Consider the following 27,872-nt stretch of genomic DNA (forward strand, 5'->3'; position numbering starts at 1 on the left):
GAATATCTAAATTTCCTGACAACGTTAGATGATCTGCTACTTGTTTACGAAAGGGGTAGAGAGATACAAGCGGAATGCATGCATATGGGATTAGTATGGATAGGCATCACGGTTGGCATGGATGACTTGGGTCGAAAGGCCTATTCCTGTGCTGTACAGCTCTATGACTAAATAAGACAATATACCGAATCACCAGAAGTTAGTGGACAGGTAGTAAAATGCCTAATGAAAAATTGGCCTTCATTCTAAGAGAGGTGGAATGCGAAGGGATGGAAGTTTTTACTTTGTACTAGTGAATTCACCAATAGACTCCATTTCTCTTCTGGGCCTTTCACCTCTGGAAGAATATGTTGGGTGTTGAGGGAGTGTGGAGGAGATTTGCCAAAATGCAACTATGAAAGGGATAATCACAGGATCATAAAATAAGAATATAGCAGAAGCAGATCATTTAGCCAGTAATCTACTCTGCTCTTCAATAATATCCTGGATTAGCTTTACCAAAGCTATACGTCCGTGCATTTACCAAAATGCCTTGACTTTCTTAATATCTATTCATCTCTATTTTAAATATACTCAGTAACTGAATGCCCACAGTCCTCTTGAGCAGGAAATTTAACAGAATTATTACCTCTTGGAAGAAGAAAATTCTCATCTTTATCCTGAATGGCTAACCCTATATGTTGACATTGTGACACCTGGTTCTAAACACCCTAGGCTAGGGAAACATCAATTTTGCATCAATCCTGCGAAACCTTTTTTGTATGTTTCAACGAGATCACATCTCATTCTTCTAAAACCTTTATATGGGCTCAGGCTGCTTAATTTCTCCTCATAGGACAAACCACCCATTGAATCAGTTTAATGAATTATTGTTGCACTTCCTAGCACTTTTTTATGCAGGGAGACCATACAATTTTGCAAATGTGATCTCAGCAAGGCACTATATAATTGGAGCAAGATGGCTTTACTCTATTACTGCGAATTGGTTTGCCCAGTCTTTACATAGATTAAAGTGCTCCATGATTATTGTGTTACCTTGGTACATGTTCCTCTAATATCCTACACCCTAGATCAGCATTACTGCTTGAGGCATAGAGACAAATTCCTCCAACATTTCCTGCACTTTGCCATTTCTTAGCTCTACCTAATCTGATTTTTATTACTTGTTTTTCTGAGCTCAGATCTTTCCTCTCTACTGCCTTTATTCCATTCTTTGTTACTCTACCACATGTTCCATTTTGAATATCTTTCTGAAAATTAATTCTAGTGGAATATTTAATTCCCAACCTTGTGCGGGATAGCATATTAGCACAAAAAAAAGCCACTTGCCCATCACAACTCTAGTAGTGTTTGAAAGATACATCTAGTTACTAGGAGAACAGATGCATTTTCATTTCCTTAAATATGGAATTGAGATGTTTGCAATGATTATTAGGTTCTTCAAGGTGGAATGAAATGATGAGGAGGCTTGACAAAATTGTCAGAAATCACTTCTTCGCACAGAGAACAAACCTTTGTTTTGTTTCCTCGATGGCAGAGTCTGTCAAAAATTGGATCCAGTTGTAGGTAGGTGTTAGGGTAATGTGGTATTAAGGGTAGATAGAGTTAACAGATCACTCATCTATTGAATGGCAGTGCAGGCTAGGGTCACCTTCTGTTCTACATCAGCCTTCTGCCCATTGTAGCCTAAATGTAGATATTCTGGGAAATTTTGCAAGGAGAAGTTTGGAAACATAAAATGGGCCAATGAGCCCATTGAGACACACCAGCGAAAGCTTCCCTTAAATTCTAGAGTAGCTTATTGGACTATTCTTTTCTTTTAATTGCCTGCTTAGAATTATGTCCATTAATTGCATGCAAGGTGATACTTGGCTCAATCAGACTGGATTGATTTGTTTTCTCCCAGCTAATCTTGACCTGCAGTTGTGAGCAATTAACAATGTGAAACTCTTGGCCCAAGTTCTTGAGTCAAATTAAATCATTCAGAAATCAACACTGTTGGCAATCACCTCTAATTTGTTCAGTTCATTAAGATTCTTAAGAGGCCCTGGTTTAAATGTTAATATCTTGGGATGCAAGGAAGAGAAGTGGTGCTGTTGTGGAATGTTTGGAAGTATTTAAAATGAGTGACATATTGATGTCTGGCTAATTGCAAGTAAACTTTGACAATGAATATCATGAGATCCAAGTCCTGCTACTTCAGGTAATATCTGCAGGAACTGAGAGAGTGCTTTGTTGTAGGACCCAGTGGTATATTGTCTCGTCACTTCTGTGACATAAATCGATACTACTAGGTGAAGGGATCCTACATTAAATGTCTTTAATGGGCAGCCCTGTACAATATAAAACCAGTTTGGGTGTAATTGCTAGTTGCTTAGGACTGATGTTAAAGTTGAGTTTATTGTCATATACACGAGTACATGTGTGCACAAGTGCAATGAAAAGCTTACTTGCAGCAGCAGCACAGGCACACAGCATCGGACGCATGGCATTGACAAGAAAAACATGTTAAACATGAGATACAATTTTTACAAGAAAGAACACAATTAGTTTTTTAAAAAAAAACAAAGGCAAGGTGATCAAAGTGGTCACAGTGTTGCTAAACTGTAGAGATTATTGTGCCAGTTAGTTCAAGAACTGAATGGTTGAAGGGAAGTAGCTGTTTCTGAACCTGGTGGTGTGGGACTCCAGGCTTCTGTACCTCCTGCTTGATGGTATATGTGAGAAGATGGTATGGTCTGGATGGTGGGGACCTTTGATGATGGATGTTGCCTTCTTGCGGCAACATCTCTTGTAGGTACTATCAGTGGTGGGGAAGGATGTGCTTGTGATGTATTGGGCTGAGTTTAACATGGGAAATAAACCTTTGCAGTTGAAGTTGCTTTCCCAAAGTTGAGTATGCATTGTTGGTCTAGAGTGGAAGGTACTTTAATGTACACTTAATGTGGCATACATGATTCATATTATACCCTAGGTCCCACTCCACAGAATGGCCATCCTGAATAATGTCCTTCTCCCACTGCTGTTTGTTTTAGGAAACAACATATAAGGAAAGGATGGGCAAAAAAATATAAAGTGTACCAAGGCTACTCTATTCCAAAGACATTGCAGTCTATGTGTCCTCATATCCCCAGCCCTAGAGCCAGGAGTCATCCAGAGATAAAATGTCAGCCCCATGTTAATTGCTTCTCCTCTGCTGTGTGGTACAAGTCTGGAACTTGGGCATAAATGAACATGGGATGGACTTCTCTTGTTGTATAGTTCAATTGATGGATACCAGGAATTTGCAGGTGGTAATCTAATTGAATAGTCCAATGATGTCAAAATAATTCTTCAGGTTTCTAGTCTGATGTAAAATTTAATCAAAAAGCAAAAAGCTACAGAGACTGAAAATTTGAAATAAAAGCAGAAAATGCCAGAAATACTCAGCAGATTAGGCAACATTCATGAAGAGAGAAACAGAGTTACTATTTCTGTTTGATGACTCTTTCAGCTTTTATTATAAAATGAATCCTTTCTTATGGAAAATCTTTCTGCTGTGTGTACTATTGATGTGCTTTGCCGACCAATGGTGTATTAACTTTACAACAAGCAAACAATTGTGATATTTTGTAATTACAAGTTTCAAGGCCGAGAACAAAAATGTTGACTCCCCAGCACCTACGTATGTTTGCACAAAAAGGGGAAAAAGATGGAAACAGACTGCAGAGATTTTTAAAAGAAATGTATTTTGGAGTTCCATATTCTGTACTCAGTTTTTCTGTGAAACAGTTGGTCGTTACAAGAAGCATGTGTGATGTGGTGCCCAGAGTAATCACCAGTGGTTGTGGTATAATTCTTTACCAGTACAGTTGGCACTGAGGGAAAAGTTCTGAGATCTGTAGACTTGCATCTGAGCCAAGAGTCTCTGTTTCTTATCAGCCTCATCCGTACAGAAGTTGTTCCCTGGGCTCTCATTTCCCTGAAGAGAGGGTCTTTGTCTTTTGGAAATGCCTGTCGGGAAGAGGCAGTACATAGTGAAATGGCCTTGGCAGTCTGCTGTCTGTAGCAGTGCATCTAATGGACATCTGTGGGAAGTGTGAAATTACAGGAAACAGCAAAGCCTGCTGATTTTTAAGGGTATCATTTTTAGGAAGCAGTAAACATGTGTAGGTAGCTTTTTATAGTGCAATTGTTTAATCCTGTTCATGTGCAAGATTGCAGTGGTAGAGCTTTTGGGCTTTTCCTGCTTCACTACCTTAAGGAGCAAAGAATTGATCCTTGACACAAGGTCGGTTTGTAACTTCTGCCCCTTTTCCACCTTGAAGGTCTTGACTGAAGCCTTTCTCTTTGTAAAGAGAAAGCAGTTTCCTCCTTAAGAAGGACAAATAAATTAAACCACTGAACTTCAAACTTATGTGTAGGCAAGGGATGTGGTTGAGCGTCATTTACAAAAGACAAACTGCCCCTGCACTGTCTTGTGAGTAGCCACATGCAGTGAAAAGCAAAGCTGGAACTACCAGGAAGGTCAAAAATCAGTCAATGCTTATTTAAGGTAAATGACAAAAAAAAACTGCAAAGGAGAGATGAGTTTGATTTTACTCTGGGATTGGAAGAGATCTGGAATGGATAATTCAAAAAGCTGGTGCAAGTTTAATAGCAGCTTTCAAAGAGGAGCTGAATGTGTAATTTAAAAGAAAACATTTATTGGGCTGTGAAGAAAGCAGAGAAGTTAATTAAATAGCATTTTTAAGAAAACTTGTGCACCCACAATGGGCTGGTTGGCAGTCTCCAGTGCTGTGTGAATCTAAGTGTCTCAAGTGGTGGCCAGAAACAAGTGGTGATGTCAGAAGCTCACATCTTCAAGTACCATTGTGGATTTTGAATGAAAATGAATGCTATGTTGGCATCAGAAGCGCGGCGACACTTACAGGCTACCCCAAGAAAACTCTATGCAAAGATGCATTTCACTGTGTGTTTCGATGTACATGTGACTAATAAGGATCTACCTTATCTGAAAAAATTCTGCAGATGTTGGAAAACTGTAACACAAAATGCTGAAAACACTCATCAGGTCAGGCAGTATCTGTGGAGGGAGAAACATCTAATGTTTTAGGGTGAAGAATTGCACCTATCTTGACTATAGTACCTCCCTGTCTCTCTAAGGATGCAAGGATTTCATTTCATTCTCCCATTTCCTCCGTGTCTGTTATATTTGTTCCAATGACGAGACTTTCCACAGGGGTGCCTGTGAGATGTCTTCCCTCTTCCTGAACCATGGCTTTTGCATTCTCATGGTTAACAGAGCTACTGATTTGCATTTCAGCTATTTCCTGTGTCTCTTCTCCCATTTTTCTCTCCTCTTGGACAGAGCAAGAGTGGAGTTGCCCTGGTCCTTGCCTTCCATCCCCCTAGCCTCTATGCTCATTGGATCATTTTTATTATTTCCGTCAACTTCAACAAGATTCCACAACTAAACAATCCCCTCCCCTCTCAGCATTTTGAAAGGGCCATTCCAATGCCCTGGTTGATATTCTTCCATCAAAAAATTCCACAGCACTGTGTGGCTGTGGAATTTGCCTGTACACCAGCTTCTGCATGTGTAGATAACTGTGTGCCATTTAAATTGAAGAGGTGCGCTGACACGATAGGATTTGTTTCCTGTCATTAGCCCCAGCTGAGCAGCAGGCTGCTAGTATTTTACATCTTGTATTGCTCATGACATTGTCGCGGTTATTTGCCCATTAAGTTTATGCAGGCTCTTGGAGCAATTGCATCAGTCTCATTCCCCCACTTAATTCCCTTCAAATGCCCATAAATTCCACCCATCTATGTTAGGGGTTATTTACGGTGGTCTATTAAACTGCTAACCAGCACATCTTTGGGATGTGGGAGGAAATCCAAGGGAAACCTATGCTGGTGGAGGGGAGGGGAGGCAGGGGGATGTAGTCATAGGGAGAACATGCAAACACCATACCGACAGGACTGGAGATCAAGAATGAACCCAAGTTACTGGAGCTATGAGGCAGCAGCACTACCTGCCGCACAAATTGTGTTCATTGAACAGTTTATGACAGGAATAGAAATACAGAAATTGTGGTGATCTTTCTAAAATTACTTTTAAGAAATATGTCTGTTGCCTGCCTGGTCACTTACTGCCCTGTTGAACTGTTTGAATCTTTGTAGTGAAAGTACTTCACACTGCTTTTGGTTAAGTATTTTGTTTCAAAGAAAAGTTGTTACATAGAAAACCTACAGCACAATACAGGCCCTTCGGCCCACAAAGCTGTGCCGAACATGTCCCTACCTTAGAAATTACTAGGCTTACCCATAGCCCTCTATTTTTCTAAGCTCCATGTACCTATCCAAAAGTTTCTTAAACAACCCTATTGTATCTGTCTCCACCACCGTTGCCGGCAGCCCATTCCACGCACTCACCACTCTTTAAGTAAAAAACTTACCCCTGACATCTCCTCTGTACCTACTCCCCGACACCGTAAACCTGTGTCCTCCTGTGGCAACCATTTCAGCCCTGGGGAAAAAGCCTCTCTGACTATCCACACAATCAACCCCTCTTATCATGTTATACACATCTATCAGGTGACCCCTCATCCTCCGTCGCTCCAAGGAGAAAAGGCCGAGTTCACTCAACCTGTTTTCATAAGGCATGCTCCCCAATCCAGGCAACATTCTTGTAAATCTCCTCTGCACCCCTTCTATGGCTTCCATATCCTCCCTGTAGTGAGGTGACCAGAACTGAGCACAGTACTCCAAGTGGGGTCTGACCAGGGTCCTATATGGCTGCATTATTACCTCTCAGCTCCTAAATTCAATTCCACGATTGATGAAGGACAATACACCGTATGCCTTCTTAACCACAGAGTCAACCTGTGCAGCTGCTTTGTTGTCATAGGTTAAACCTGGAGAAGAGGATTCTATCAACGTCACATCATTTTCCTTTCTGGGTCATTTGAATTAGCTCACTTGTAAACTCCTTTTTAAAAAAAATTGTTCAGGGTAGGTTTTCAAGAAGAGGCCTACAGATGATAGGCGTTTTTTGGGCAGAGTCCATATATCCTCATGACTATGAACTGCTGTGACAAATTACATTGATAAGATTCCATTCAAATATACAAATATCACAAAGCTACATCACTGAAGCATAATGAGACAAAGCTTGTGCTGAAGGGACGATGAGAGTCAGAGATGGGTTTAAAGGGGGCCTCTCAAGGAAGAGGAAAATGCAAGGCTCATTCAGTTATGAAGAGTGAGCTGACGGTTGTGATTTATGTAACAGAGATTTTTAGTTAAAGCAAAATTTACCCAGAGGGTTGTAAAGATGGAGAAAGTTATTGATATGTGGAAGGTTCCTCCAAGAATTTAAAATTTTAAATGTAATGCTTTGGGGAACATGATACCAATGTAAGTGTGGTTGACACCTTTGTATTGGGAAAGGAAACAAACAGTTAACAAAAGCAGGTTTTGAAGAGCAGTGTGTTAGCTGAAGTTTGTAGAAGATGTAGGATACAACGCCAGCCAGGAGAATGCTGGGGATGTACCATTACTCTAGGATTTTTGTTTTCCCTCTCAGCAACCAACGGTGGATCTGTGTTCCAAATGGAGTCTGGATTTGATGACTTAACCCTCCTTGTCCACATAGCCCAGTTTCAAACTGGCATTACCAACCAAGTTATGGAAAGATTTGTGTGTTTTGATTTGAATGTTGAATATTACTTCAGTGGCTGTTTTGAGCTTTTTATTTATTCTCTATTTGGGATCCAGCTATTGGTGACAAGGCCTACATTTATTGTCCTCCCTAATTTCCCTTAAGGAAGTGACACTGAGGTACGTTCTTGAACTCGTACATTCCTTCTGATGAGGGTATCCCACAATGTTGAGTAGTGAGTTCCAGGATTTAGACCCAACAGTGAAGGAATGGCATTATATTTCTAAGTCAGAATGGTGTGTTACTTGCAGAGGAATCTGCTGGTGGTGGTGTTCCTATTGCCTATATTCTTTTCCATTTGTGCTGGTCGAGGTCATGGGTTTGGGAGGTGTTCTCCAGCGTAAGTAGGTGCAGTTCATTTTGTAAATGGTGCACACTGTAGCCATAGTGTTCCAGTGGTGGAGGCAATTAATGTTTAGTTTGAGGGATGGGGTATCACTCAAGTGGGCTGTCATGTCCTGGATGGAGTGTTTACATCTATACTTGTCCAGGCAAGTGGAGATGATGCTAGCACCTTTCTGACTTGGGTTATGTCAGTTGTGGAAAAGCTTTGGGGTATCAGGACCTGAATCAGACCCTGCAGGATATCCAGTCACTGACCTGTTCTTGTATCATTTCTGTGACTACTTCAGTTGAGTCTCTGGTCAATGGTGATGCCCAAGAGGTTGGCGATAGGGAACTCGGTAATTGTAATGCCGTTGACTATCAAGGGTAGATGGTTAGATTGTTGGAAATGGTCCATTGCCTGGTATTTCTGTGGCATGTGGTGCTTGTCACCCCATACAGGTTTCACGCAGGAATAGATGACCTCATTTTTTGAGGAGTTGTGAAGGGAATTGAACATTGTGCAATCAGAGTAAACATCTCCACTTCTGACCTTACGATAGAAAGTCATTGATGAAGCAGCTGAGGAAGGTTATGTCTAGGGCACTGTCCTGAGGAACTCTGGGGCTGAATGACTGCCCTCCACTGACCACAACCATCTTCCTTTCTGCAAGGTATTGTCACGGTCTGTTTTAATCCTATAATGTCCAGCACTGTCCATAACCATTTTGTGTGTCACTGACTAAGGAAGTAGAAGACCCTAAGACGATTGCTCAATGATGTTCTGTCATTGGTATGCTGTTTGACTAACTCCCACCTGAAAGTCCTGGGAATGTCCCCAATTTCAGTAGAGTAATTTCCTCCCATTAAAATCTTTGACCAATAAGCCCCTGTTAACCAATCCTTGTATGGAATTACCCTCTGTAGATACAAGATGAATAAGAGAAACAGCACCAGTGATACCCCGAAATTTGATGCCTCTTAACACTTAGATTTGTGGTCACGTCACCCAATGTTCCAATCTACAGAACCCACTGAACTGTACGTTGCTTTTCACATACATATCAAACCAAAGCTCTTAAGTGGACATTTAAAGAATGGAAGTGCAGAATGGAGCGTTCTTGATGTTGTTTGGCATGGAGATTGTATCAGTAGATTACAGTGATATTTTCATGTTCCATTGACTGGTCTTCTCAAGAACTATGAACACTAGCAAAGATCTTATTATTAGCCAGGTGTGAAAAGAGCACTTTGATCTGTGCAATGCAAGGCTGATGTGCAGGAAATTACAAGTTTGTTACTACAGGTAGTAGTGGGAACAATGTAAGGTAACACCTAGTCAAAAAATAAATTGGGTTGAATTTCTTCCTGCATTAAAATGGTAAGTCAAAACATGGACTTCTCCTACAACATTTTGCGTCACTGAAACTCTTCCACACCCATCATCTACTTCCTTCATTGGTTTCAGATTTCTCTTATCAGTGTGACTGTGAAGATTTTCTTGCTCTCTTTAGAATGGTGCTGCAGTCTTCTGAAAAGTAGGTACCACCTTGGTTTAACTGAAAAATAGCACCTCTGACAATGCAGCAGTACTGCACTAACCTTTTTGACTCTGATGTGTTGCCATCTGAGTTGAGTCTGATGGGTGAAGAGAGAACCACATATAATCCTAAACATAGGGGCCTGGAAGTTTGCGCCATTATTCTGTAGGTTACCTCTTTAATGCTATTTAAAAATTTCTTTAAAAAAGATTGTGAACTTAGTTTGAGCTAGTTTCAAAATAACTAATAGGCTCCCCTTATAATGCTACTCTGTTTTGGGAACAGCAGGTGTTAGGGGTCAAGTTTCCCCATCAACATTAGTAACATCTTTCTGCATGGCTGAACTTGAGAAGTAAATCGTGAAGGGCCATACACCAATACCATTAGCACTCTTTCAGCCACTGGGGAATGTCGACAAGGAATGAATGCACCCTGCAGTGGAAGAAGGAGGGCAGTTAGTGTCCTCCCGGGTGAGCAGGGGAAATATTTGGGGCTTCTGACGAACAGTACATTCAGGACGTAGCTGCTTGCAAGTGCAATTCTGGCAATTAATTGCTGCGGAGGTGTTTTAAGGGAATAAGTGCCCTTCGTGGATGCCTGAAGGTTTCGGAGATCTGCAGTGCAGCTAAATGCTCCATCCAGTCCTGAAGGCTAGAGCGTAGACTATAGAACAGTACGGCACAGGAACGGGCCCTTCGATGCAAAAGAGCCATTGGCCAGAAATCGACAGCTGCCAACTCTGATTTTTTTTTTAAAAAGTTAAGCAATTCAGCTGTGAACTGCAGAGATGTAAGTCGTACATATCAGCAAGGATCCTGCAAGTATTCTGAGAGTGAGGTTGACCCTGACTTTGACTTTGAGAGCATGCAGGCACTTGTGAGCTTGAAGAGGTGATTGATAAGATAAGATATCTTTATGAGTCACATGTACACAGTGAAATGCATCTTTTGCATAGAGTGTTCTGGGGGCAGCCCGCAAGTGTCGCCATGCTCCTGGCACCAACATAGCATGCCCAAATCTTCCTAACCCGTACGTCTTTGGAATGTGGGAGGAAACTGGAGCACCCGGAGGAAACCCACACAGACACAGGGAGAACGTACAAACTCCTTACAGACAGTGGCTGGAATTGAACCCAGGTCACTGGCACTGTAAAGCGTTACGCTAATCGCTATACTACCGTGCCTGCCCAGACTGGGAGAGGATCCAGTTTCGCTTCCTCTCGAATTTCGTCAAGGAAATTGAAAGTTACAAAAATGAGTGAGAAGGATAATCTGGATCGGCATTGCTCTTGCTGGAAGAATTGACCCCTGTGGAGCCCAAGTCGGGATATTTTTTTGTTTGTTGTCACTTCTTTTGTCAGATATCTTTTTACTACTTTCACTTGTTCTTGATCTAACGAAGTTGGGACCACTTCCCTGCAGGATTTCTTCTGGTGTTTCGATGGGGAACTCGCTGATGCCACCTGTATGTGTGATGATTGGGATCCTGGTTTGGCTTAGTCTACTTGAGGGTAGTTTTGCAGAGAGTGGAGAAGTCCTCTGCCCCTGACTGCAGGGGAAAATTTGTCTTGCCCTTTACTGCCAAAAGCTCAAAACTGAAACATTATTAAAAGTTGGTGGTTCTGGGAGTGAACAACTCCAGTTATTATTCAGACCAATGTGGTGCAAATTGTTGCCAGAAATCAAGTTAGCGTACAACAGTGCTATTTATGTCACCTGAGTGAGGTGGAAGCAAGAAAAAAAAGTGCTGGGGGGGTGGGGAGGGTGGCATTCTGATCCTACACTAGGAAGTCCAGACCCTGTTAACAACTGTTCACTTGTCCAGAAAAAATGGTTAATATATTAATATGATTTTCATCTGTATAATGCTGGTTTTTTTTCCCTGTTTTCAAGACAAATTTTCTGGCCAAACACTGGTGCATTGCTGCTGCCCCCAGCTCCAGCATCTCTGGTTCAACCCTGACCTTGGAAAGCAATCTGTCTATGGAGTTTGCATGTTCTCTCTGTGGGTATTGTTCGAGTGCTTTGATTTCCTCCCATGTCCCAAAGATTGCTCATGGATTAATTGGACACTGTAAGTTATTCCTAGTGCAGTTGGGTGTCAGGAAAATCAGGAATAGGAAATGGGAATTGATATAAACCTGAGAGAGAATGGATTACAGGGAAGTTGGTGGCTGAATGGGATTGTTCAAAGAGCTGGCTTAATAGCCTCCTTCTATGCTGTAAGAAATTGAGATTCTGCATTGGTTGCACAGTGATTACTTTGCTGGACCACTTTCCAAAGGCCTGGACTATTTATCCAGAGAGTCAAGTTCAAATCTGACACAAAGGGGAACTTGAATCCAAGACACTACTAATTTTTCCAGGTTTAATTTAATGGTGACCATGAAAGTATTGAATTTTTGTAAAATCTGATCTGGTTCAGTAATGTGCCTTGAGGGAAGGAAATCTACTGTCTTTACCTAGTCTGGCCTCTGTGTGACTCCAGATCCACCAATGCTTTAATTACTCCCTAAAATGGCGCCCAGGTCGGGGTGGGGGGGGGGGGAGGAAGGAGTGGTCAGTTATGAATGGGCAATAAATGTTGGCTTTGCTAGTGTAGTTCACATCCCATGAACAAAAAAAGTAACGTGATCCATGTAAACAATGTACCGAATTCTATAAAAATATCTAAAAGTTTTGTGGATTTCGCGTCTTGTAGATGAACAAAGTTGCTGGCCCATTCAAAAGAGAAGTTGGGGAATATTTCTTTCAAAGACTGGTAGAAATATTGGAGTTTTCATACACCCACCAGTTTATTGGAATTTTAATTTGCCAGTCAAGGAGACAAGAGGTCGCAGGGCCAAGGCAAATGTTGGACTGAGTTCCCTCTCTGCCTCGGTTCCTCTGTCTCTCTGTCCCTGTTTGTCTCTGTCTTTCTGTTCCTCTGTCTCTGTGTGTGTGTCTCTCTGTCCCTTTATGTCTCTCTCTCTCTTGTCTGATTTCAAGGATCTATACTGATGTCTTAGAAATAGCATTTTCCATTGAAACCGAAACCTAGTGACCTGGCATGTCTTTTTCAAATGTCAAATCTCTGTGTCTCAGTTCAGGTGGAACTAATGACCCTCATGCCATGATACGAGGGTTCTCCTTATGTTGGGCAATATTCCTCACTCAACAACTGCAACTGAAGTCCTTTCCTAGTACTGAGGAAAGAAGAGATTTTCCAATGTGCATTTTTTGGCTGCTTATTCTTAGAGAATATGGCGTTTGATTTTATTCTGTTCCTTTAGAGCAGGTTGGCTGAATTTTCTGACATTGTAACATGGGCTCCAATTGCTCCTCTGGTGGAGAGTACAAGACAAACAGGGCCACCTTAATGGTGAAGGCTGCCCATCCTGTCATGGTTCAGACTTGTATATTATTCACCCCTTCAGGTCATTGAGTAAGGCAATTTCAGACAAAATGCCTGCCACTGCTGATTCCATTTCCTTTACCACCTAGCTTAGATTATGAATTTAAGTGGGAAATTATCGGGGTGAAGCAGACTCCAGTCACTGCCAATGAAAAGAAAAATTACTGGAAATATTCAGGTGCTTTCAATGAAGAGGAAAACCTTAAATGTCTCTGATCTTTCATCAGAACTAGAAAATGTTCTAAGATTTCGAGAAAGGGATGAAAGGAAAGAACAAGAATGACCTGTGATAGGATTGACTGCAAGAAGCAATGAGATGATTTAAAGGATGATGTTGCAAAGCAAAAGGAGCCATGAATGGAACAAGAAGTGAGAAGATCCCAGAGAAGTGTAAACAAGATTAGCAGAACCATTATCTGACATTGTTGAAATGCCAATCCAGAGTCAGAAGTCAGGAAGTGTTTCTCGAACTCGAGTTTCTTAGGAACAGTGTAGGAGGCTGAGGACAGAGTAGATTAGGAATGAGCTGGACAATTAATGCAAAAGGACTGGAACCTTGAGGTCAGCTTCAAATTTGGGGGCTGAATCAAGGTGTTCTGCAAAGCTGTCCCCCAATCTTCTTGGTCTCCCCAATATTCTAAATGGAAGAAAATGTCAGGAAATTGTTTCACTCAGAACAGGTTTGGGATCCTGGGTGGTGGGAAAGAGGTAAAAAGGTAGGTGCTGTCCCTTTGCCCCAACACTGTCTCAGGGCAAAGCAGATTGTATGTCATGGCATTATTTGATTCCATTTCATCCCTTGTAAGCTGCTGTTGCTGCCTTAGTTTATGCTGCTGCAACATTCATTCTTGCCTTTGCATCTCCATGTTTGGTCCAAAACTTTTCTGACTGGCCATCCATTCCTTACCCTCCATAAGCTTCGGCTCATCCAAAACTATTCTGCCAATATACTCATTTGCACTGTCCTATTTGCCGTTCATTCTGCTGAACAATATTAAATTTCAGACTGCATAGCTCAAATTCAAATGTAGCCTTAAAACACCCCCACACTCTCCCTCTTGCTGTGGTCTCGAACCTTCCTCTCTTTCTCTTCCCACCATTGGTAACTTGGAAGCCTCCATCAACACTGCTGGCACTAAGTCTCTCTTTTAAGTCCCACCGCCTTGACAAAGCTTTTAGTTACTGCTCCTAATATACCACTGTTGTTCCCTTCTTGTTCTTGGAAAATGAAATGCCAGTTGAGAGCGGAGTAGCTGAGAAGTGCTGGCAGCCCGTCATCATATTTTTAGTTGCTGCTATCATTAACAGGGTCTGAAATATCAATATCTGCCAGAGTGAATGAGGAGACTTGGCAATGTTTTTGCAGTGCGCCTTTCTCAGTATGTAGATCTTTTTTGAACCTTGCACTCTGCACCTTGAGGGGAGAGATGGAAGAGTATCAATCAATCTCTGATGTTTCAAATCATATTGGAGACATGAATTTCTAAAAACATTGAAGCACTAGATAAAAAAATTATTTGCAGTATAAAGTGAATTGGTAAAACTGTGGCATCTCATTGTAGGCGAATCTATCTTTTTTTTCAGTGCCTCTCATAAGGAAGATAGGACAGCATAATTAATAAATGGAACAAAAGGAGCAGGCATCCAGTGAGGCTCCTTGGGACATGTGCATGTATCATTGACATCTCAGAGGCAGGTACAGAAGGTGATCAAGAAAGCTAATGGACTACTGGTCTTCATATTTGGAGGGTTGGAATACATTATGTTACAGCTATATAAAACCTTGATTAATCCACATCTGGTGTAAGATGGGTGCTATGAATGGCCCAGTGGCACGTGTTAAATCGTGATTGGAGTTCAGGTGATGAAAGAAATCCATTGCTACTGATGACTCTGGCCCCCACCTTTCCAATTGAACAGTCTGCCAACACTTGCACTTGAAAAATGACTCACTCAGACATAAATAACTTCCTTTGGAAACAGTAATTTCTTTCACCTCTGATAATCCTGCCTTTTAAAAAAAACCATTAATTCTCTTCTGCAGCCTTATTTCAAGTAATGAAGAAAATCTGGTTTGCCTTTTTGAGGCAAATAGCAACAAGAAGACAGAGCATTTGATTTGCCTAAAGCATTTTTAATTCCTTACAACAAATATGCTGTAATCTGGAAAGAGTAACAAATTTCTAACATCATTAATCCTACTCAGAAGTTTGGTTTTGTAGAGAAATAGAATATATAATTATCTGTGAATTCTCTTAATTGGTGCCTTATGCATACTTTTGAAAATTTGGAAATGCAGGTGGATGCTAATTGTAGCGAGAAAGACAAGTATAATGAGTTTACTCTGGAGTTTGGTTTTGACCTGATATAGTTTCTGAAAGCTACTCTGAATCCACCTCTGTCTGTCCTTTCCATGCTTATTAAGGGTTTCAAAGAACTTTTACCATTGTCAAAGCAAGTCTTGGAGCTTGAGTTACAAGACCTAAGTCCTACTCTGGTTTCAAGTTTAAGCTCCTGCATCTGTGTCTTCATTAGCACAGCACGTCATCAGTGCCACATTGCAACAGATTCTGTGTCCCCTCCTCATTACCTCCATTTCTAACTATCTGCTGGTGAGCTGGTGAAACTGATTTCATGGCGAATGTCAAGAGCTCCAGTATGGACAGGAGGCAGCTAGAACTCAAATTCAAATTGAAGGAAAAGAATGACATAGAATTGGAAGGTTCCAAGCAGGTGCAATTCTGCATTGTACAGAGCTGGGGCTTAAAATTCCAGTTAAGCTGCAACACTGCTTTAATCTGAAGCAATCTGAAATCTGGCAGTGCAGATTATCGTGATATAGGAAGGAATATGTCGATAAGGTTTCTTCAGTTTAGCTGATCTCATCTGCAGTGTGTTTGGGTAGTGCTACTGCTGGTTATCTTTGAGCTGGGGAGGGGGAAAATCCAACTGTGGTCCTTGCATCTGTTCAGGTACACCCAATGGAAAGTGCACAATACTAATGGACAAGGTTGGATAAGCTATTGTCTTCATGTGTTCTTACACCGACTGGTCAAAAAGGATATCAAATTTATTGCAGGCTAGCATATCAAGAATGCCCAAACTTGGCAAGGTGTGGATGAATAGATGTACCATTGGAACTATAACTTCATGTTTATAGGTATCCTGGTGTGAAGAAAATTGAAGTGTGCCACTTCTGTAGCACCTGTGATGAACTGGAGACGTCGCCAATGAACTATTGTTTTGTTTAGTCACCATTGTAATGTAGGAATGTAGCAATCAACTTGCATACTGCAAGGTCCCGCAAATACCAAGTAAGTGGCACAGGTTAGTGGCATAATCCAGGTAGACAATTTACTGTATTTCAAAATGTTTCTGAAACATCCTTGCCATGCATTCATTTCTCAGGCCAGCTTTGTTCAGTTGTTCTCTGGTTACTAATGGACACAGATTTTTAATATCACATGCAGAAATATAATCTCAGATTGCAAAGGCATATCTGACATTGGTTTAAGTTGCAGATCGTATTTGATTACTTACTGTACTGCTAAAAGTGACTATTGATTGGAAGCGACTTAGTGAGAACTCTCAGTATTCTTTCAGGTCTTTCAATTTGTACTATTTATGATGATGCTATTAATTTGATTCTGTAATAATGTACAATTCTATATAGAGCATCTCTTTGCTTCTTCAGTTCACTCTATTACACTGCCCCACTGGAGATCCTAAGCTCATCTATGTTTCCAGCACATATTTTGGGGAATGGTTTTACAGGTGCTCTGATAGTAATGTTTGTACATTTTTAATGTGTTAGCAACCTTTTTAATCTCAGGTGCAGGGGCAAATAGCTTATCCCAAGCAAGATCTAGCAATCTTAGATATGAAATTTAAAGTTGACATGGCCTTAACAACACTTTGGATTGAGTGTACCAGATTTCCATTAACCTGTGCAGAAGTTCTTCCTGACCTCTCTCTGAATGACCTTGCTATAATTTTATGGTTTCGCCCCTTTGGAACAAAGTCTATTTCTTTTCTACAATATTGCACTTTTTCCTCTTTAAACCATCTCATTTCTATCACCTTTTGATCCATCTTCATTTGAAAACAGTCAACACCTGTGTCATGTTTGATCCAAAGATCAGCTTTTGCACACAGTTCTACTCCATCACCAATGCTCCCTATTTCACTTCTGTAACTGTTTTCTGCACCGAGTCAACTTGAATCCTGTAATACCCTCTCTAGAGCATGTTATCATTATATTATTACGATGTTTCCTTGGTGGCCTTTACCTTAAACAAATTTGATTTCACTAAAACTTTCTTTTCCAACCTTGCCATTCCCCTAACATTCCTGTGCATTATTAATCTATATTAGTTCCTGATCTGGTGGTTACCCTTATTTTCTTGTCAGTTCACAACATTGCCCCTTTCTACCTCTAACCTCCAGCCTTTCAACCCTTGAGGACTTGATTCTTGCATGTTCCCAATTTTAATCATTTCACCATTGACATTCACTTCAGCTGGCTTAGCCCTTAGCTCTGGAACTTCTTGAACACTATGATGCTGGAGGAACTCAGCAGGCCAGGCAGCATCCGTGGAGAAAAGCAGGCGGTCATTGTTTCAGGTTGGGACCCTTCTTCAGGATGGAAGATACGAAAAGGGGAAGCCACAGTGTAATGAATTGAACTGTATGCATCTACCTATCACCACCCTGTGCCCACCCTGCCTCCCCTATTTTGTCCACCTATCACTGCTCTGCTTTTCCCTCCTATATATTGGGCTTCCCCTTTTCCTATCTTCAGTCCTGAAGAAGGGTCCTGACCCGAAACGTTGACTGCCTACTTTTCTCCACGGATGCTGCCTGGCCTGCTGAGTTCCTCCAGCATCACAGTGTTTTTCATCTAGATTCCAGCATCTGCAGTCCTTTGTTTCTCTGGAACTTATTCCTTTTTTCCTTCTGACATACATTATGTGTATGAATTAACATCATTTATTACTATGCTGGGTCTTTTTTTTTGGAGGGGTCAGAGGCAATTTAATTTAAGTATGTACTAACAATCTACATCAGCTAAAGATCTAGTTGCTTCTTGGTACAAATTATGTAGTGGATGGGGGGGAAAATTCAGAACTCCAACCTCCTTGCCTTGTGGAATCCTTGAGTTTTGCTGTTGACGTTGCATGTATCTAGTGCGAGTGTTGCTCAAAGCTCATCACTCAAGTGTATTGGTCAGTGGTAGTCAGAGGGTGATACCTGTCTGCTCTGTAAACAATGCTGCAGAAGGAATTATGGGGTGTAGTATTTGTTAGTACAGAGTGCTTCTAACCGACTGAGTCCCCGAGAATGAATTACGTTTCAATACGAGTAAATAACAGGCAAGTGTGAATTATGCTCATGGCTTTGATTGTCACTGCATGACTCGGAGACCATTGTTGATTTTGCCAGGTAAGATTCATAAGAGAGTTTGTGAGGCATCAAAGCTCATTGGCAGTTGCATTATTGTGCTCTAAGAAGGGTTCTACAGAGATTACCTTTCACATTTTAAAATACTACTTCTAACCACATGCTCTTAGGCCTTGTATCAACTGGGATTTCCCCTTCTGCCCTTTATCAGATCATTAATTGCACAGTTTGTGGTAGATTGATGCTTCCCCAAGGGTGGAGTTTATCATTCTACCTTGACATTGCTGCAGTGCGAGTGTCACAGACTTGCACCATCTGCTTCTTCAATATTTGATCTCCTCTTGTAAATGCTGCACTATTTGTGTGACAAATCACTGTGCTGGTTAGCATTCTAGGGTTTATGTTTCATTCACCAAAGACCATTTTGTTTTACTTACCTCTCCATTGCTCTACTTTTGGCCCATTGTTCATAGTTCTCAGCTCACACACACACTCACAGGCATCTCACTGCCTCTCTTCATACTCTTGCATTAATGCAAAAACAAGTGGGTATTCCTGTTGAATGACTATTTCAGCTTTTATACGTGACTTGATATGTGTAATCTGCACAGTTGCCTTCTCAATAGGATGTTATAGGGGCATGGATAAAGGCATGTAAGAATGGGAGCTGGAGTAGACCATTGGGGCATCCGTGTCTTTTGTGCCATTTATTAAGATCATGGCTGATCATGTACCTCAACATTGTCGTCCTGTAGTACCCTGGCACCCCTTGATTCTCTTTAATAACCAGAAATATACAAAGCTCTGTTTTGAATAAACTCAATGACTGAGACTCCACAGCCCTCTCGGGTGAAAAATTCGAAAAATTCGAAAACTTCTCAAAAGCTCTCTCATTTTCCAAAACTTTGGAGAATACAGGCTGAGTCAACTCAGTCTCTGATGCCAGCATCTGCAGTGTCTCCTGTCTCGACTCCATCTCTGATCTTTGGCTGATCACCACAACATTTCACTTCCCCTGTAGTCCAGAAATCTGTCAATTCATCTCAGCCTCAGTTCAGTCAAAATTTTATAACCATTGGTACCTGGTGAAGTTTTGAGGTTTCCTGCCAAGAATTCAAGCTTGACAGACTCAGTCGAAGTTGAAGTCATTCGGAAATAACACCCTAACTTCTGCCCCAGGTATTGTTTTGTACACACTCTCACTTCATTGACTTTCATTGCCTCTTGATTAGCAACACCCTAAACTTACAATTCTACTGTTGGTGTTAAAATCTTTTGGTGATCTTTCCTTTCCTTATCTTGCATTTTCCTCCAGCTTCATCTGTCCTGTCCTGTCCAATATCTCCCTTTTTGGCTTGGAGCCAATTTCCTTTTACCTATTTACAGAACTCTTTGAAACCTTTGGTTAAATTGCATATGCAAGTTGTAATAGTTTCGCTGTTGGAAACTCTTGTGAATAACTGGTTAACTTGACCATCATGATACCTTGTATTTCCACAGATGCATCAGAGGAGCATTTGAAATTTTCCTGAAAAACCCAGTTCACAGAGAAATCGCTGTTGTAAGTAATTTAAAAAGCCTTGTGGTACTTTGTACGCAAGATGACTCCAGAAGCTTTGAAACATGTTGGCCAGATGCAGAATTGTTATGAGTATTGTTTAGGCATGAGTAGGGTTGCCAATTCTAGGTGGAGTTGTACCTCAATACTTTATCACATGACCTTCCGTCACTCTTTTGTTATTGGTTGTTTGGCATGTCCATCATCATAGTGCATGCCTTCCAATTTTTTTTCTTCCCTCATTAGTGTTTTCATCAAGCAACAAAAGTGTTCAAGGAAGATGATAAAACACACATTTTAAAAGAAAATATTCTATTGCTGTTCTTCAAAGTTGCTGAATCTTTAATTCTTGGAGACTACAGGACAGTCCGAGAGGGTTGGCAATCCTAGTCCGAGCTGAACGTAGTTGAAGGTGGTGGTGACAAACACTGATTGACAGTGCGATTTGAATGAAGAAAGACCAAACAAATGTGTTGGATTTGGAACTTCTCAACAGTCATTGTTTTTTAATCAAGTGTTCATGTGATGTAATTCTGATTTGTAAGTGGAGGATTACTGAGATCTTGCAACATTTAGACAGAAAACTTTGAAAACTCCTTGTAATAACTCGATTCTAGTGCACATTGTATGTCCTGTAGGTGGCTGAGAAATTCCCCTGGGCTGGTGTATGATGCAGGCAGAGAAAACTAGTTCATATACTGAGGGTGTGAGGCACTGGATCAGTAGCCAGTTACCTGCACAAGAGTGGAGGGGAGCAGTTAAAGTGAATGTTATAACAGAAACAAAGTTGTAGATTTTGTATTTATGGGAGAAAGTCACCTATCTTTCTGGATGACCTTCCTACTTTTTGATTGTTATCCTATTTTATGAGAAGTGCTGTAGCATGACTTTGTTATTCAAAATAAAAAATTATTTAATTATTACTTAATTCCTTAAGACAATATTTCCACTGAGGCAAAAGAAAGACATGAAAATGTAAATAACCAGCAGGTGGATATGACTGGGTGAGTACTGACCATTACCACTGGGGTACTACTGTAAGGACAATTCATCAAAGTAAGGACCAGCACTGCAGATGATGGATGCCTTTGCTTCAGTGGTAATTGGTAAAGTAATTGATAAGGGACTGTTGTCAACAGAGATGCTTTGGCCAATCAGTTTTGCATATCAGGCAGGAGACCTGGATAGCAGTACAAATGCTGACAGTTGCCAATACTTCTGGTGACAGGTTAACTGTGTGCATGAGATCTCTCTGTCCTCCAGGGTCAGTTCAGCAGCCAGCAATGAAGCAAGTGTGTCACTAGTTTCTGTAGAGTCTGCCCTTATAAAGTAAACATCACAGGATCATGGCATTACTGATGTATTACAGACCAAGCAGGAGCAGAAGTTTAAGGAAATAGGAATGGGAGTTCTGAGGTCAGGTAGCACAGCTTTTGGCTTTTCTTTCAGCTGTGTTTCAGCTGATAGCATTTATGTCTGAGTCAGAGGTTATATACTCCAGTTCCAGTTCAGACACATTAAAATACAACTCTGGGCTGTTGTACCTGTGTAGCACTAAATCATGCTAATTCAAGAAGTGTAGTCTTTCAGACAAACTCTTAATGCCTTTTCAGAAATGACCAAATGAATTTTGTTATCCTAATCAATATTTATTACAAATACTAATTCTCTCACAGTAAACATACCACCGTGTGCAGGTTGACCGTTGGCATAGATCACGGGACCAGCCACTGGCAGATACTGCCACAATCACCACTGCAAGCTATTGGTTGTGAATCATCAACCTTCTACACTCCCACTGGTAAAACTGGTCCCTTGTTCTGTCATGGGCAGCTGGGATCTCCAAGTCTTTTCATTGGTGGGCAAATTCTGCCACCAGTGATCTATTGACTCCACTGCGATTCTTTTGATGCTGCTGGATCACTGAATGGCCAGAGTCTTTTGGTTGAGAAACTAATCATAAAAGGAAAGAGGCCTCTGATTCAGTCTGGGACTTGGAGAGGGAGGGTTTCTGGTCACACAGAAGCAGCTACGGCTTGAGAAACCTGTTACAGGCAGTCCCTGGGTTAACAACACCTGATTTACAGACCGCACCCCCACCACCCCCCCCCCACCCCCCCAAGTCCCCAAGTGCTTGCTACTGCAAGTAAGTTTTTCATTGCACCTGTGCATACATGCACTTGTGCATATGACAATAAACTCAACTTTGACTTTTGACTTTGGGGATAAGCTCCCATAACACTATTAAATTCAAAAGTCCGATGTATGTACATATGTTCATTCCTATAAATAGCAGAACTAGTTTCCGCGCTCTCTCCACTTTCAGTGATCATTACTTCTTATCAGCCTTGTGTGCTTTTGATGCCATTCATTACAATACTGTGGAGGTGTTGTTAGCACATCAAGTGACTTTGTGTATTTTCTGACTTGCAGACATGGATGTCTGTAAAAATAGAACCCGTTCATTACCCAGGGTTGGCCTCTATTTCTTTATTCAGTTTCCAAGACCCCAATGTACTAAGATAAACTCTTGTTTATTCCTGATATACTTTTAATAATAAAGGGAATTCATGTGTCTGGTGTTGCTTGCGAAGTTGAATAAAAAAATGTTAGTAGTATAGTTTTATTGCCAGCATCATCAGACATGTGATCCTCCACATGCAGCAATGTAACTGGCAGGTTGCATGGTCCATCAGAGGGAGGGATTCTTCATCACTGGCAAGGAGGTTTGCTGATTGGTGTGGTTTGTGGCCCCTACTTTCTGGTAGAAAGCTGGAGAACAGCAGGTCAGATGTTCATTGATTATAACGTGCTTCAGGATGACATGAAGCTGTAAAGGGAGTTTTAGAAGTACAGTTCTATTTTCTGTTTCTGGTTAGTTTCCTGTGCATTCAGTTGCCCATCTCCACCTGCTTTCATATATAAATGGGATGAAGGAATATAGCAGCAAAACAATTCACTAAGTGCCAACCAGCGAGCTTAAGTAGAAATGATAAATGATTTTAGAAAGGCAGAATGAAGAATGGTTTTATTGAAATATTGAAAAATATGTAGTAAAACATCAGACCAAAAGAATTAGATGCCTTCAAAATGTAGCATGGGGTTCAATGATGAGTTGAATAGTTTAAGTAGCCCCATTTTGAGCTTGATCCTCGTGTATTTGTAACTAAAAACAAAATCTGCTTGTTTGTTGGGGTTGTGTCACATACCTCTTCTACTTCCCTTGAAAAGTGTGTACTTAGGATGCTAAGGTGCAGTCTTCAAGTCAGTGTAATAATTAATAACAGAGATAATTCTGGATAATTGGTCTGGAGGCATGAGGTTGAGTCCCAGCATGGGAACTAGGAAATTTAAATTCAAGCAATTAAATACATTTGGAATAAAAACAAAGGCTAATCTCAGTAAAAGTAACTATGAAACTACTGGATTGTGGTTAAAAGTTCACTTAGTTCATTAATGTCCTTCAGTGAAGGAAATCTCCAGACTTCGCACCCACCAGTGTGGGTGACCCTGAATCATTCTGTCCATCACTATCTGCATTCTCAGTTCAATAAATTCTGGCATTGCCCATGAGGTCCAGGTCTAGTGACTGAGAGAAAATGAAAATGGAGATTTGCCCAACAATAGCCTTGTAACTAATTTGTTTCTGCACTCTTTGGATAGTGAACACACAACTGGAGGAACAACACCTCATATTCCACCTTGGGAGTCTCCAACCTGATGCCTCGACATCGATTTCTCTAACTTCCAGTAACCCCACCCCTTTTTCTTCCCCCCCCCCCCCACTCCTTTGTCTTCCCTTATTCCTGTGGCTTCCTTCCCCTGCCTTGATGACCTGCCCATCTCCTCTCCTCCCCTCCTCCATCGTTTATTCCATGGTCCGCTGTCCTCTCCTACCAGATGCCTCCTTCTTCAGCCCTTTGCCTCTTCTACCTATCACCTCTCAGCTTACATATGCCCTGCCCTCACCTACCTACCATTTCCCCCCCCCCCCCCACCCCCACCTGGACTTGCCCATCACCTGAACTCACCTATTCCCTGCCTGCATGTGCTCCTCCTCCTCCCCCCACCTTCTTATTCTGGCTTCTGCCCTCTTCCTTTCCAGTCCCGATGAAGGGTCTCAGCCCGAAACGTCGACTGTTTATTTCCCTCCATGGATGCTGCCTGACCCGCTGAGTTCCTCCAGCACTTTTTGTGTATTGCTCCAGATTCTAGCATCTGCAGAATTTTTTGGGGTCTAAATAGAGGAAGATTCAACAAACTGAATTAATTTTTATGAAAAATGAATTTCAAATTGCCCTTGCATAATTTGAGAAAATGTGGAATGGATTTTGAAATGTTCTTGTGTACTGGCTGAGCTGATTTCCTTTTAAATGGAAAAAGATCAGATTATGTATGTTTTAGCAAAATCTGTACATTTATCCAGTCTAATTTATGTTGTGTACTAGCTGCAACTTTTGGCCCCAAAGCATTTAACTTAACAAAACTGTTGTCACTGAGTTGAAAGGTTGATCTTGATGATTTCATTTATTTAGGCTGGTGATTCACTGAGGACTGAGGTTATGCTGTACTACCTTTCAGCTGGGACATTATATTGAGGCCCCATCTTCCTGTTCCAATATATACAAAAGATTCCATAGCTCAGTTTAAAATACTGCAAGGGAGCTCTCCCTGTTGTCCTGGCAAAAGTTTATTGTATTATCTCCATTAGTGAAATAGATCGTCAGGCCATCTGCTTCATTGTAGACTGTGGGAACTGGCATTTCGTGCATAACATCAGTGAATTCATTTCAAAATATTCTCCCATCCCTGGGATGGTTTGTTACTGCTGCTTCTCTAAGTGAGTTGTTATTGAAGCCTTTCTTCCACAGGTGTAAATCAGTGAGATTAACCTTGTCATCCAATTCTGTACTTCGAGTTTTTTCAAGTTGCAGGATGGTGATACTGAATATTGGAACACATTAACGACCATGGAACACGTAACGACCACGCAGTCGTCAAATCTTCTCGGGCTGGACCAGTTTAAAACACCAATCACCGTGATATATTTATTTCCCATGCGAGTTGTCTGTGGGTAAAAATGGGAATGGGATTATATTTCCAGGTTTCCTTGTTACTTGTTGAGCAAAGAAAGCCATGATTTCTAGAACACAATCCCAGGAAGTTGCATAAACCTTTCATCCTGTTTAGATGGTTAAAGTGAACGTCTTACTTTGATATGTGAACTAAAAATGGAGCATTTTAAGTTGCTTCACTCCCTACTGTGGTGACAGACCTTGGATAATCTCTTCTGTGCCACATTTAGAGTGGCAATTTTCAATACATCAGAATCAAATGGAAGGGCCTCTACAGTAAACACACTCTCCCATTTCCCCATTGGGTAGAACGATGTGGAATGGAGAGGTTATATTTAAATAATATGCATGACTCCAATTAGCTTCGTATATGCCAATTGCAATAAGTTTTACAAGAAAGGCAGAATACTTCATTAAAATATTTCAGCCCGACTCCCACAGAGAAGCTGCGAGTTGGATTTAAATTTAGTAGTTGCTGCACTTGTTTCCTAGCAGCTTCCTACTAGAAGCATCTGGTTCTAGCCTTGGAAGATTGCTTGCAGGAGCTAACGACGTATGACAGGCCATCCCAAAAATTACTCTCTTTCTGCTCTGATTTCTGTTGATTATCTAGTCCTCAGTCCAGGTGATATTTGTCCCTAATCCCATGATCCCTAGTCTAATGTAACAGACTCTAGTGTGCCCACGTATCGAATTCTTCCCAAGAATCCAAATATACCACAGCTATCAGTTTTCCCTCATATCTTCCATGCTGGATGCAGGTTTTATGGAAGTATGATCACAAAGTTGCAGGATTTAAAACCATGTTTTATTTTTATCCCCTCCCCGCCACCCAAAGAGCAAGGATTGTTGATATCATTCAGAAACAAAATACTGCAGGCACAGAATTCTCGAAATGAAAACATTGCAAGTAGGCTAGGCAACTAAAGCGAAATGAGAAACAGGGCTAATGTCTCACTTAAAAAAGACCTTTTAGCAAAGGTACATTGGGGAGGGGCGATGCGGAAGAGAAAGTCTGTGTTAGTGGAGGAGCAATTAAAAAGAAGCTGGTTTGATGCAATAGGGCTGGTAATGTGACAGGTAAAGAAATAAGACAATGCTGGAGGAGCTGTAAATAGTAATGTGGATTCACTACCAGCACCTGTTGCCCAAATAAATGGGAACAGTGGATAATGCCAAACTCAGGATTGAATCCAAAAGACTGAAGTGCCTAATGTTAAAATCCTGTTTGCATATTGATTTCAAAAATAGCTTTATATCAAAGACATTCCATGGAATAAATATTTTGTGCTTAGTCATTGGGCTTCAGTTCAGTGGATTTGTTTGGAGATTCACTTATTCTGCATCTAACAACTACACTAAAATACTCACTTCAAGGTGGTGTATGGTATATTTAGGAATTATGAGACACAACTGCTTTCTAAAGGAACTATTAATTTTCCAAGGAACTTAAGTTGACTGGAATCAGTTCTTTTGATCGAATTCTGTAATTCTTGTTCATGTATTCTACCTTTTGCCAATGACGTTTTGCTACGACGAATAGTTTCTTTAAATAAACTGTTCAGTTTGCATGAAGTGTTTAACTGATTGAAGTGAAAGGAGACGCATGTAGATCATCACTTGCCAGTGAGTGACCTGCCGTGATAGATTGCCTGTTAGACCCGGGCTGCAGTAACGCTGCCACCACTGCTGCTGGATCCCACCTCCAGGGTTTTGACTCAAAATGTCTACAATTTCTTTCCTCCTACAGTGCTGCCCGACTGCTGAGTTCCTCCAGCAGATTGTTTGTTGCTCCACCGCTGCTGGGTCCTGCTGCTCTTCCTCCACCACTCATCACACCACCACTCCCTGCCCTCCCATCCCCTCCCCTCTCATGCCAACCCCTTGTCCTCCCCTCGGTCCTCCGAGCCCTCCTCTTCCCACCACCTCACCTCCCCTGAGCCCTCAACCTCACCGCCCTCCTTTGATCCCACGCCTGACTCCGGCTCTAACCCTGGCCGCGTCTTCGCCATCCCCTCTGACCTCCCCCTCTCAGAGGTGGAGCGGTCTGTCCTCAGCAGAGGCCTCACCTTTGTACCCTTGCACCCATGCCTCAACATGTTCCTTCCCACCATGATGTTGACACTTTGATGCAGTAACTAAAATCTGGCGGATGCTAATGAGAAGTTCCCCAAAGATTACAATCATTGAGAAGTCTGTCAGGACCTTGGTTTAATTTTCCAAAGGTGTTGTCTGAGATTCCTAAACCCTCCCTCAGTACTTGGAGATAAATAAATTGTACTGATCTCCACTGATAATCCCATTCTGTCACACTGTTGGTCAGCAAACCTTTTGGTTAATTCCTTAAGGCCATCATTAGGCAGTGGACCATCACTCTATGAATATTTCAGTTGGGGAGAGAGTTGGGTGTAAGAGAAGTACGTGCTCAGTTCTTCATTCTGTTAATCAACTATTTAGCCACCTCCAAAGAAAATAACTCTGGAGACAAGACTTGACATTTTTATATGGATATTGGTCATTTTCCAAATTGTTGCTACTGGAGTTTTTTTTGATTTGCCCGAATAAACATAAACAGAAGTTTGCAGTTGAAATCCAAATGATGCTCAAATTCTCCCAAAGGGATCAGCTGGAATTTCCTGCAAATCAAATAACTCTAGTATTTACAATCAATGCAAATCAAAAAGCAGCAGATGCTGAAAGTCCGAAATAAAAAGAGAACGTGCTGGAAAAACTCAGCAGGTCAGGCAGCATCTGTGGAAATAAAACTGAGTTAATGTTTCAAGTTGAAGAAGAATCTGCTGTTTTTATACTCGGATTGGCTATTTTCTCTGTAAATATTTTTGTTCATTGTTGACCCCACAACTGGTGGATAAAGG

The 27,872-nt window shown here is 41.3% G+C and overlaps 1 protein-coding gene across 6 annotated transcripts in view; it reads left to right on the forward strand.

Annotated features, from left to right (window-relative positions):
- Positions 1-27,872, forward strand: part of pknox2 (pbx/knotted 1 homeobox 2) — a 381,361-nt gene that overhangs the window by 51,552 nt on the left and 301,937 nt on the right. For all 6 annotated transcript variants that reach the window (XM_052039855.1, XM_052039854.1, XM_052039850.1 and 3 more), the window contains exon 2: positions 19,864-19,924. The gene's annotated coding sequence lies outside the window, so the exon portion shown is untranslated. The remainder of the gene's footprint in view (positions 1-19,863; positions 19,925-27,872) is intronic.

Source organism: Pristis pectinata, chromosome 27, assembly GCF_009764475.1.
Source record: "Pristis pectinata isolate sPriPec2 chromosome 27, sPriPec2.1.pri, whole genome shotgun sequence".
Lineage (NCBI taxonomy): Eukaryota > Metazoa > Chordata > Chondrichthyes > Rhinopristiformes > Pristidae > Pristis > Pristis pectinata.